This window comes from Meles meles, chromosome 1 (genome assembly GCF_922984935.1).
Source record: "Meles meles chromosome 1, mMelMel3.1 paternal haplotype, whole genome shotgun sequence".
NCBI classification, from domain to species: domain Eukaryota; kingdom Metazoa; phylum Chordata; class Mammalia; order Carnivora; family Mustelidae; genus Meles; species Meles meles.
The window spans coordinates 178,923,700-178,936,933 of record NC_060066.1 but is presented as its reverse complement, the minus strand read 5'-3'; positions in this window follow the sequence as shown (position 1 = coordinate 178,936,933).

Sequence of the window (13,234 nt, the reverse complement as noted above, 5' to 3'; positions counted from 1 at the left end):
AGGGAATCTTTCCACAGTTTGGTGACTGTGGCCATTGCTGCTATGAACATTGGGGTACAGATGGCCCTTCTTTTCTCTACATCTGTATCTTTGGGGTAAATACCCAGTAGTGCAATTGCAGGGTCATAGGGTAGGTCTATTTTTAATTTTTTGAGGGATCTCCACACTGTTTTCCAAAGTGGCTGTACCAACTTGCATTCCCAGCAACAGTGCAAGAGGGTTCCCCTTTCTCCACATCCTTTCCAACACTTGTTGTTTACTGTTTTGTTGATTTTGGCCATTCTAACTGGTGTAAGGTGGTATCTCAGTTTGGTTTTGATTTGAATCTCCCTGATGGCTAATGATGATGGACATTTTTTCATGTGTCTGTTAGCCATTTGTATGTCTTCTTTGGAGAAGTGTCTGTTCATGTCTTCTGCCCATTTTTTTTTTTTTTTTTTTTTTTTTTTTAAAGATTTTATTTATTTATTTGACAGAGAGAAATCACAAGAGAGGCAGGCAGAGAGAGAGGAAGGGAAGCAGGCTCTCCGCTGAGCAGAGATCCCGATGCGGGACTCGATCCCAGGATCCTGAGATCATGACCTGAGCTGAAGGCAGCGGCTTAACCCACTGAGCCACCCAGGCGCCCTTCTGCCCATTTTTTGACACGATTTTCTGTTTTTTGAGTCGAGTTTGAGGAGTTCTTTATAGCTCTTGGATATCAGCCCTTTTTGTAGCGTCTTTTGCAAATAAATATCTTCTCTCATTTCATGGGTTGCCTCTTTGTCTTCGACATCGGTCACAGCAACTTCTTTCAAGACACGTCTCCAACAGCAAAGGAAACTAAAGCGAAAATGAATTTTGGGGACTTCATCGAGATCAAAAGCTTCTGCACAGCAAAGGAAACAGTCAACAAACAAATGCTTTACTCTTTCTTCTTGAAGTGAGCCCCAGGGGGTGAGGCTGAAATCTGCTCTCTTGCCTCACCTGGTGTCTAACGTCTAAATGCTTGCATTAAGAAAAAAAGAAAGATTTCAAATAAACAACCTAAAGTCTCACCTCAAGTAAATAGTAAAAGAAGACCAAACCAAGCACAAAATTGTTAGAAGAAAGGAAATAGCAAAAACAGACTTAAAATAAGTGAAACGGACACTAGAAAGACAATAGAAAAAGTCAACAAAACTGTCAGTTTTTTGAAAAGATGAACAAAACTAACAAAACTGTAGCTAGACTGAGAAAAAAACGAGAAGACTCAAAAAAATTAAATCAGTCATGAAAGAGGCAACTTTGCATCCTGATAAAACAGAAATACATGTGATTACATGGACAAGTAGGTCCCAACAAATTAGATAAACCACAAAGAAATGGATAAATTCCTAGAAACATACAACTCATAGAGACTGAATCAGGGAAATAGAACATATGGGCAAATCAATAATAGATAAGGACGTTGCATCAACAATCAAAGATCTCCCAAAAAAGAACTCTGGGACCAAATGGCGAGTTCTACCAAATATATGGAAAAATAATACCGATTCTGCTCAAACTCTTCCCAAGAAATTCGAGAGGAGGGAATATTCCAAAGGCGTTTTTGAGGCCTTCATTACCCTGATACCAAAGTCAGACAGACCACTACAGGAACAGAAGACTGTAGGCCAGTATTCCTGATGAATACAAACGTAAAAATCTACAGCCGAGTACTAGCAGACAAAACCGCACAGCACAGTAAGAGGACCATACACCATGATCAAGTGGGATTTACCCCTGGGATGTGAGCACGGTCCAGACTACACAAATCAATAGATGTGATGCCCATTTTATAAAATAAAGAATAAAACCATATGATCATCTCAATAAATGCAGGAAAAGCATTTGACAAAGTCAACATCTTTTCATGATTAAAAAAAAAGTTCAACAAATTAAGTATAGATGGAATATACGTTAACACTCTCTCGTGATAAAAATTTCAGGGGCACCTGGGGGGCTCAGTCAGTTAAGCGTCTGCCATCAGCTAAGATCGTGATCCCAGAGCCCCAGGTTGGTCTCTCTGCTCAGCAGGGAGCCTGCTTCTCCCTCTTCCTCTGCCGCTGCCCCACCGGCTTGTGCTCTCTCTCTCTGTCAAATAAATAAATAAAATATTTTTAAAAATTCTTCAGAAATTAGATGTAAATGGAAAGAAAGAAATTAGATATAAACAGAAAGTACCTTAACAAATTAGGTATAAATGAAATGCATCTCAACATAGTAAAGACGTTGAACTTAGCCCACAGCTAACATCGTACTTGATGGTGAAAAGCTGAAAGATTTTTCCCCCTAAGATCAGGAGCAAAACACAGGTACCCACTCCAACCATGCCTATTCATACAGCACTGGAAGTCCTAGCCAGAGCAACTAGGGGAAAAAAAAATAAAAGAAATCCAAATCAGAGAAGAAGAAGTAAAATGTCTCTGCAAATGACATGCTCTTATCTAAAGAAAACCTTAAAGATTCTACCAAAAAACTCTTAAAATTAATAAGCAAATTCAGTCAAGTTTCAGGATACAAAATCAACATATAAACATTAGCCACATCTCTATACATTAAAACAAACTATCTGAAAAATAAACTATGAAAATGATCCCCATTTACAACAGTATCAAAAGAATAAAATACTTAGGAATAAATTTAACCAAGGAGGTGAAAAATACATGCAAAGAAAATTATAAAACATTGATGAAAGGAACTGAAAAACAAATGGGAAGATACACTGTGTTTAGGGACTGGAAGAATTAATATTGTTAAAATGTCCATACCACCCAAAGTGATTTATGTATTATTATATATTATTATAAATATTAGTATGATATTAATATGACTATATTGTATCAACACTATATATTACACAATATATAAGTATATATCCCCATATAAATATATAAAAATATATATGGAAATATTATTCAGCCTTAAAAATAGAAGGAAATCTTGGTATTTGTGACAAGGATGAACCAAAGGGCATTTTGCTAAGTGTAATAAACCAGAGAATGACAAATACTTCTATAGTGTCACTTGAATGTGGAACCAAAAAATGTCAAACTCATAGAAACAAAGAATAGAATGGTGGTTTCCAGGAGCTGGGGGATAGAGGAAATGGGGAGAGATCCGTCTGCTAAAGGTACAAACTTATAGAATGAATGAGTTCTGAGTGTGTGACTCACAGCTTGGTGACAGTAGTCACTAGTACTGCCTGGTATACTTGAAATTTGCTAAGAGAATAGATATTAGATTCTCAACAACAACAAAAAAAGGTAATTCTGTGAAGTGATAGATGTGTTAATTAACCTGATTGTGGGTTCATTTCACAGTGTAAATGTATATGACATCATCACATCGTATGCTTTCAATGTATTAACAAGTTTATTTAACAATTATACCTCAAAGCTGGGGGAAAAAAAGTAACTCTTGCAGGTCCACAGTCCCACGGAATCTGCAGAGAAGGCAAAATCACGGGCTTACGAAGCAATTTCTGAAACACAGCGGACTCTGAACACTGCCCCTCCCTGCCAAGGGTTTAGGAAACACACGGGCAAACCTTTCCATCCTCTGAACTCTTACTGAAAGTCGTGGGCGTTCACCAGGCATTTATATTTGACTACCTCTTACTCTCTCTACTTCTTACAGCAACCTTGCAGGATTGTTTTCACAGGATTAGGAGAGAGATGGAGAGGCGGAAGCAACTTGTCCTGAGGTCACACAAATAGTACGATGACCCGGGAATCGAGCCTCTTTGGATGGACTCCAAATGCCTGGTCCTTTTCTCTGGCTCTGATGCTCGCTGAAACTTCCCTAGTGGGAAGGCATCTGATCTCCACCTTCCTCCCAAGCAGGAAAGGTGTAACTCTGAGCTAGGAGGCAAGCGCTTCCCGAAGCTGGTGAGTGGGAATCGTTTGTCACAAGCAGCCCCCCCCTTTTTTTGTCCAGCAACATTTGCGAGATGATAATGAGCTGTGGTAGACAGATGGACTGAGTCACTGAGACTCAGAGAGCATATGTGGTTTCAAAGAGTAGAGAAATCCAGCGATTTTAGATCTCAGAGATTTACAGAAAGTCACAGCATTTCAAGAAGCTTCTGAATATTTCAGAGAAAGAGTCACAGCATTCCAGAGAAAGTTTCCAAAAGTTCAGAGAAATACAGAAAACTGCAGATATTTGCGTATTTCCAGAGATCTATTGGGAGAGCGACACAGACAACTGGCGAAAAGTATTGGAGCAAGATGGAGAGTAGAGAAAATGTAGTCAAGAGATTTTTCTGACACACGGGCTCCCACATGCCAGGAACGTCTCTGGGAACTTTTGACATCTTACTGCAACACGAAAAACCTAGTGAGTCCCATCTATATACAGATATGGTACGTGGAAGTTTAGTTTTAAATACAAGGTGGAAGGTGGGGGAGAGAGGAGTGAGGGAAGGGCAGTCACCTAGTGATTTCCCAGAGCTCTGGTACAGCCAGATGAAAGATACCAAAATTTGTCTTCTTCCTCCCCCCAGTGGCCATCTCTTGTACTGCATGTTCTGAAAAGGGCAACCTTTTAGAGGCCGCAGACCCACAGGGGTCAGAAGGACCTGCTCTGCAAGCCAGGGCCTTTAAAGAGAATCCAAATAAGACTCTCTTCCCTTCTCTGAATTCCGATATGACTGTAAATAGCTATAGTCGTGCGCCTTCAACCTGCGTTTGTCAGCTGTCACCAAAAGAGCACAAACTACGGGCAAAGGGTTTTGTGCCCTCTCCTTTCGCATTCACACCAGCCAAGCTGGGTCTCAGAAGATGGAGCCTACAAGAGGTGAGGCCACGTGTCTCACCTGCAAGTTAATAAGCTTGTGTTGTTCGGCCCTATGCTTGTCTTTTTTATTATTTTTTTTAAGATTTTATTTATTTATTTGACACAGAGAGAGAGATTACAAGTAGGCAGGCGGAGAGAGAGGGGGAAGCAGGCTCCCCGCTGAGCAAAGAGTCCGATGCGGGGCTAGATCCCAGGACCCTGAGACCATGACCCGAGCCAAAGGCAGAGGCTCAACCCACTGAGCCACCCAGGCGCCCAGGCCCTATGCTTGTCTTACTTCACATCCCCTATTCCTTTCTCTCTTACTACCTCTAAGCTCTCCAGCTCAGTCTCCTTAAAGAAGGGTCATTCTCCGCTTTATTTTCTCCGGTCACACGCCAAGCACAGTGATATGCCGTAGAAGCTGTGAATGCTGATGAGTACAAATGAATTGGTGATTGACTGAGAACTTACTGATTGACCATTTATTGATCACTATGGATCAGTGCTCCACAGGAGCCAGTGACTAGCTCGAAATCCATCCCAGGACATGCCAGGTGATTCTCCTTAAACCCTACTAGGTTTGCTGAGGTCAGTGAGCTAGAGTAGACCCTATCTGCTGCAGGCGACAAAGGCTGTATCTGCCCATCACATTTGCCACTTCGGGATGCAGGGGAGCCAGGAGCCCTACAGAAATGAGGAAATGTCCTCACATAATTCCTGCAGGGAAGGGAAAGGACAGGCAGTTTGAGTCCAGCCGAGTAGGCACTACGGGCCTGAGACGGGGCAAGTCTCTCTCTCGGTGAGATTTCCTCTATCCAGTTGATGGGACCTGATTCCAGTAGGTCCTCACAGGCTATCAGATTTCTAGCTGCAGACTAATCTAAGTGGTAAGCCTGGTCTGGTCTGATGGGCAGGGAGCGGCAGCCAGGGGTCAGAGCAGTGGAGTGGCCTGGGGAGGGAGGGTGGGAGGAGGTTCCGCAGAGGCTGAGCCATGGGGGAGACTCGTGCTTAACTCTTACTCTGCCCTGCCCCTGCCTCCGGGCCTTGGACAAGTGACTGGAACTCTCTGAGCCTCCGTTTTCTCACCAGAAAGTTGAAGGTCAAAACTTGCCTTCCATGAAAAGAGAACGAACATTTGCCAATCTCTTTTCCATGAAAAGAGATGCTGTGCTGCATCACCACACCAAATATAAGCACCTGTGTCCTTTGCATGCGGTGTGGAGCTCAGTGCAAGTCCCCCCATCTCCTGTCCCAACAGGATACTCAAGTCTTCAATAAACCCAAGATGGTGTATCTCGTGCCTCTCAGCTTAGTGCTCACCAGCCTCCTCCCCAGTGGTGACTGAACGCACAGCTTCTTGGGAGACTTGGCAGGAAGGAATGCAACCATCACCCTTTCCAAGAAGCCCTGGGGCAGGGTGACAAAGAGGACAGAGCACTGATCTTGTAGCTGGTGGTCGTGGGTATCCATCTCTGTCCTCTTGTAAACTCTACCCAAGTCCCTGTGGTCTTGCCTCTATTCCTTATTTGATGTGGTAACTTCTGAAAATGATACTTCAGAGTAAGGACGTTTAATAGGGTAGATTTATGCGTCTCCTTTCCATAGGGTGGTTTTCTGAACCAGCATGTCAGAGTCCTGGTTCTTATGGGTTTATATGTAGTAATGTTATCTTCATTTCTTTGTGTATTATGTAGAAATTGGAAAATGAAAAATTTGTGGCTAGCATTGTGTGAAATTTGAAAAATATAATAATCCAATCATTCCAAATGTATAGCTTTTCAGCTTGGGTATACATTTTAAATCAGAGCTAGTGGACAGTGATAATAAGACAATGGTGTGCTGTTTGGACTATAAAGTATGGGACTCCTAGGATCCCCCAGCATCCATTCTTCTCTGTTAATGAGTAAAAAACAATGCAGATTCTTGCCGGAGCACAGGCCACCCAAAATCTTAACAGCATTTCCCATCCTTCCCTGAAGCCTAGATGGGACTGCATGACTGAGTTCTAGGCAACGGGAAATTAGTGGAAATGTCGGGTGTTATTTCTAGGACATGTACACTGGAATATCAAGGCAATGGCTGGAGTAGGAGCAGCTATTTTTAACAATGAGATGGAAGATGGTATGGCAACAAGATAAAAGGAGTTCAGTTCTCTTAAGAAATTGTGAACTAACCTTACCAGTGTTCTGTCTACCTCCAGACTTTTGTGTGGGAAAAAAAAATCTTTCTTGTTTAAGTTACTCTTTTTTTTTTTTTTAAGATTTTATTTATTTATTTGACAGACAGAGATCACAAGTAGGCAGAGAGAGCAGAAAGCCCAATGTGGGGCTCCATCCCAGGGTCCTGGGATCATGACCTGAGCCGAAGGCAGACGCTTTAACCCACTGAGCCACCCAGGCGCCCCATGTTTAGCTACTCTTAACTTGGGTATATATTATAGACAAACTTAGTCCCAGCTGATATGTGTTAGTTTGCATGGTTTTGAGTTTTATACTTTATAAAGAGCTTTCAGAGGAAAGGAGGAAACGAATGCCATATGTATTCATTCATTTATTTGATGAAAATGTAACAGTGATCCAAGGTGTACCAGGCCCTGGGCTGTGCCCTAGGGACAGAAATGAATCCAACAAACCTTTGCCTTCCAGAAATTCACCCCTAACAGGGGAAACAGACAAGCAGTTATAACACAACTAATAGGAGTTATAGTGGGGCACACACAGGCCGCCGAGGGGTCTCATATAACCCAGAATTAACTGGGAGGGAAGAAGGGAAGGACAGGGAGATTCTAGGGAGCTTTAGGAAGGTTTCTCCTTGGCTGGGAAGAGTCCTCCAGCAAGAGAAGCCCATTAGATGAGCCATGCTTCCTGCAGGAAAGGCCATGCACGGTGTCAGCCATGCTCAGCCTCTGGCCGAGAACATCTGGGGCCCGTGGACTTCAGGGTGGACACAGTGGTGGTGGTGGTGGCCGGGGCCGCAGGCACGCTGAGCTCTGCCACTGCCAAGGCCACCTTGGCAAGTCTCCCTAGGAGTTCCGTCTCACATTTAGGTGTGTGTGGGCGGGGGCAGGCACCTGTTAGAGCATTCTCACCCTTTGGACCGCAGCCAAACCCAAGACAGAAATAGTCTGGCAGCCCCGAGTTCAGCATCTCATTAAAACATGTCACCCTATTTCATTTTTCCAATTCTCTATTTTTCCAGTGCATTATTAGCTCATTTTACAGATGCAAAATTTTGTACTTAGTGGATTAAATAACTCTTCCATCACAGTGTAGCTAGTGAGCAGCAGACCCAGGGCTCGAATTCCTACCCCATCTGTGACTGTTCTACTCACCAGTCAGCCATCGCGGTCTGGCCACGAGGGCTCATGACGGGGGCTGAAACCCCACGGGGGCTCAGCTATCAGCCATGCCTCCCACAGACACTGGACTTGGCCACTGATAAGACAATTTCAAATCCACTGTGTTAACTCATTCTTCCAACCACTCGTGAGATAGTTACTATCAGCATTTTAGAGAAGAGAAAAGGGGACAGAGAAAAGGGGACAGAGAAAGGTGAAGGGCTTTGCCCCCATCCCCCAGCTGGTGCATGTAGGAGCCTAAATGAACTTGCACTCGTCTGACTGGAGAGTCTGTTTGTTCAGGACGACTTCACAGCGTTTCTTAGACAAGCTGCTGGTTAAGTGTGTGTACACATGCACGTGTGTGTGTGCACGTGCCGGTCACACCTGAGCCTCAGCTGTGTGTGCACATGCCAGTCACGCCTGTGCAAGAGCTGTGTGTGTGTACACATGCCGGTCACACCTGTGCACGAGCTGTGTGTGTGTGCACGTGTCGGTCACCCCTGTGCCCCAGCTGTGTGTGCACATGCCGGTCACACCTGTCCATGAGCTGTGTGTGTGTGCGCATGTGCCGGTCACCCCTGTGGCTCAGCTGTGTGTGCACGTGCCAGTCACACCTGTGCACGGGCTGTGGCCCAACCCCAGACCTTCTCCCAAGCTCCAATCAATGCCTCGGGAAACCTGTCTGCCCAGGGGAACCTGTCCGCCTGGATGTGGGAGGGCTGTCTCTGCAGCCACGGCAGCCAGCTCCGAGCTGTGGTCTTCCCGGTCTGACCCTGGGGTCCTGGAGAACCCTGAGCATAGAATAAATTCTCTTTACCCCAAAACAACGTCACAGAGCCAGGACAAGTGCAGTCCCTCAGAACCGGCCTGGTGGGCTGCAGGGAGGTTTGGGGCCCTCCCCATGCCTGCAGCCGCGGGGCGAGCCAGGGCTCACCCACCACAACCTGAGCTCTGGGAACCTGGCCAGAGCTGCTGAGGACCGGGATCCGGAGGCTGACAGCCAAACCCAGGAGGTTCTGTCCAGGCCAGGCAGCACAGGTAGGGGTCAGTGGGTCTGACAGCGTTGCATCTGTAATGGCTGGAGCTTATAACCCTCTTCTTGACCTCTCTTGTTCCCAACACTGGGGCTCTGTCACTGTCTTTATCCCTCCTTTCTCCTATTTAACAATCCTTTCTTTTTGGAATTCAGCATCAAACCTGCCCACCTGGGGCCTCCCCCCTTCCCCACTGTGCGATCCTGACTTGGGAGCTCTCCAGAAGCCTTGGCCTTTCGGTGACTGGGGGTGGGGCCTTGCCATGAAGAAGCCAATGCCTCTGCAGGCCTCACAGGCCCTGCTTACCTCTCTCCGCGCTGCAGAGAGGACAGCCACTGCCTTCCACGGTGCCAGGGCACCACTGATGCATTCTTAGGGGAAGGTGCCCTTGGAGTTGTGTGATGGCACAGCCCTGATGAAGTCTAGTGCACTGTGCTCAGAGAGTGTCTGGGATCAGTCAAATGGAATTGCATTTGGGTTTCAATTGATCGGATGATGGGTCCCTGGCAGGGGGAGTGGGAATCATTGGCCACAGGAGCTGAGAGCTAGAGCAGTGGTGGGGGCAGGACAGAGGTGGCCAGCAAAGGAAGGGTGGCTAGGGACGGGTGGCAGGAGAGGAGCCAGAGCCAGACCCCAGTCCAGCCATCTCTGTGCCCTGCTCAGAGGTCCCATGAGAGGAAGTCAAGTGGAGCTGATTTCTCCCCTCCTTTAGACCCATCCACCTTCTCTGTTCTCTCCCTGGAGACACAAGATTAGGAGAAAATATAGACCAGCTGTTAGAGTAAACCAAGACTAAATTCAAAATCCAAATAAGCCATAACTATGGGATATCACCAATGAGCTCTTCTCCTCGCCTAACAAAATGGGAATCATGAAGCCAGCTCCCATAGTTAGCATCACAATTTCAATCCTACGTGGGCTGTGACCTACCCAAAACTTCTGGCATGTGCTGGCAAACTCAGTCCTTACCCCTCATTGTTCTGGAAGAGGAAGTTCATAGCAGGAAGGTTGGCTTCGAGTGGTTTTTCAGGAAGAACTTGCAAGAAGGCAGGGCGAGGCCAGCCAGAGCTACAACAGAGCCTGCCTGGAGTTTGCCTGGGGCCGGGATGCCTGAGGAGAGGCAGATACCCAAGCAGCAGCATGATAGGTGGTTTCCTTCCACATGGAAAACATCCATTCCACTGTGGCTTCAGGGGGCCCCAGCCTACTTTGTATCATCAGCATTTCATGCCTCATGCTCAAGATCTTGCCATTAGTGCCTCATTCCCTTAGCCAAGGGCTTCTTGCCCTACCCACCCTCGCTACAGGGTGGGTCCTTTCGGGAATGGAACAATCCAAGGTGGCTCACTCTTGGCTCTGCGGAGGGAGTGAGCGCTTACAGGCACTGGGAGTCGAAGGGAAGGACCATCAAGGGGCGGGGCGCCCGCCCTGGAGTGTCCTGGCTCTGGCATCACAGTTGAGGGAAGGGACACCAGGGGAGAGGAAGCTGCAAAGATAGACACACTTCCAGCTCAGTAAGAATAGGCAAGACCCTCTCCTCTCTATCCTTTCCACTAGGCTTCAATCTCATTAATCTGTTCTGCCAGCTTCCTCATCTACATCATCCTGACCCCCAGAGAGATTTTCTTTGCTAATTTTTTAATTAACATATAATGCATTATTTGTTTCAGGGGTTCAGGTCTGTGATTCTTCAGTCTTACTCAATTCACAGCACTCACCATAGCATATACCCTCCCCAATGTCCATACCCCAACCCTCCCATCCCTTCCTCCCTCTGCCCTTCCAGCAACCCTCAGTTTGTTTCCTGAGATTAAAAGTCTCTTATGGTCTGTCTCCTTCTCTGGTTTCATTTTTCCCTCCCTTCCCTACCCTCTAGTTCCATCCACACCATTGCAAATGGTGAGAGTTCATTTTTGATGGCTGCATAGTATTCCATTGTGTATATATGTATATATATACATATGTGTGTGTATATGTATATATATATGTGTGTGTGTGTGTGTGTGTATATATATATATACCACATCTTATTTTTTCATTCATCTGTCAATGGACATCTAGGCTCTTTCCATAGTTTGCCTATTGTAGACATTGCTGCTATAAACATTGGGGTGTAGGTGCCCCTTCGGATCACTACATTTGTATCTTTGGGGTAAATACCCAGTAGTGCAATTGCTCGGATGTAGGGTAGCTCTATTTTAAACTTTTTGAGGAACCTCAATGCTGTTTTCCAGAGTGGTTGCACCAGATTGCATTCTCACCAACAGTGTAGGAGGGTTCCCCTTTCTCCACATCCTTGCCAGCATCTGTCATTTCCTGACTTATTAATTTTAGCTATTCTGACTGGTGCAAAGTGGTATCTCACTGTGGTTTTTATTTGCATTTCCCTGATGCCGAGTGATACTGAGTACTTTTTCACGTGTCTGTTGGCCATCTGGACATCTTTGCAGAAATGTCTGTTCATGTCTTCTGCCCATTTCATGGTAGATTATTTGTTCTTTGGGTGTTGAGTTTGGTAAGTTCTTTATAGATTTTGAATACTAGCCCTTTATCTGATATGTCATTTGCAAATATCTTCTGCCGTTCTGTCGGTTGTCTTTTGGTTTTTTTGTTTCCTTTTCTGTGCAAAAGATTTTTATCTTGATGAATTCCCAATAGTTCATTTTGCCCTTACTTCCCTTGCCTTTGGTAATGTTTCTAGGAAGAAGTTGCTGTGGCTGAGGTCGAAGAGGTTGCTGCCTGTGTTCTCCCAGAGGGATTTTCTAGAATACGTCTCACCATCCCCTTCTTCCCATACCTCCTTGCCCCCACATTTTCCCTCCGGACCCTAGGCTGCAGGAAGGGACAGGAGTCCCTTCCACAAGCCATTCCCTGAACACACCCCACCTGCTTACAACTCCTCCGCGGTGTTCCTGCCTCCCTCTGCCTAGGGGCCCTGTCTGCTCCTGCCGCACTGTCCTGCCCCTCTCTCCCCAACACGATCTATCAGAAATGTACTCCACTCTTTAAGTGCTGACTTGAGTCCGTTCGCCGGGGACAGGAACAGGAATGAGACACCCAGGTCCCTGGAGATTCTCACACCTAGTAAGTCCACATCAGTGAGATAAAAGGGGAGCAGGGGGACTGGGGACCTTCCCCAGGCTAGGGGAGAGAAGTCTTCTGGGATGGTGGAGGAGGACACAGCACAGAGGAGACCTGGAGGTGGGAGCAGGTGGGGGTGTGGCCCTTCCGGACACGCAGCACCTAAGAAGTGCAAGGATTCTGACCCAAACTCTGAGGGCATGAGGGAAGGAGGAGCCTCACATGAGGAGACTGCCGAGGGACAACCTGAACACTGTGACAGCTGTAGACAGCCTACCAGGGAGGAGCTGGAGGGTAGAGAGGCCACAGGCCCTGGGCCCCGGACATGGCTGGATGTGAGCAGCCAGCAGGAGGGTGGGGAAGGGCAGGCCAAACACAGCCTCGGGAGGACAGGGAAGAGACAGGTTGGCTGTCCAAAGGGACTGCATTTTGGGTGTTGACCTGCCAAGGCAAGGCTGTAAGTCTGGAGGAAGTCGCTGGCCCCAGAATTCCAAGAACACTGCTTTCCAGATTCTTCAATGATGGCACAGGCTGAAGCCTAAGGGAGACATAGGCCGTGAACACCAGAAGTCAAGCTCCCGGGCTTCTACTTACTGAGAACTACTCATGGAATAAAGAGGATGTAGGGAGGGGAAACCGAAAAGCAGCTTTCTCGAGTATGGTTCTTTTGTCCCCCCTAGACCAGTTGCAAGCATGTCCCTATGACCAGGGAGCCATAGCCATGCCCGGGCCGCTGTAACTCAGAGGACAGTCTTACTGCAGATACTATTCAGGAATTATAACGTCCCACACCATATGTTATACACCGTAACTTCATCTAAAATTAACCGCTCTTCCTTCCAGGGTGGGCTACAGGTCTGCATTCCTGGGGTGGGGGGAAGGGGCTATTGTCAACCTGACCTGCCTCTCTCCATCTCCCCGCCCACCGCCCCTCTGCGGCACTCGGTGGGCAGGCCCTCCCTGGAGCCTCCCGACCGGACTCTGTTGCTCCTTCCGT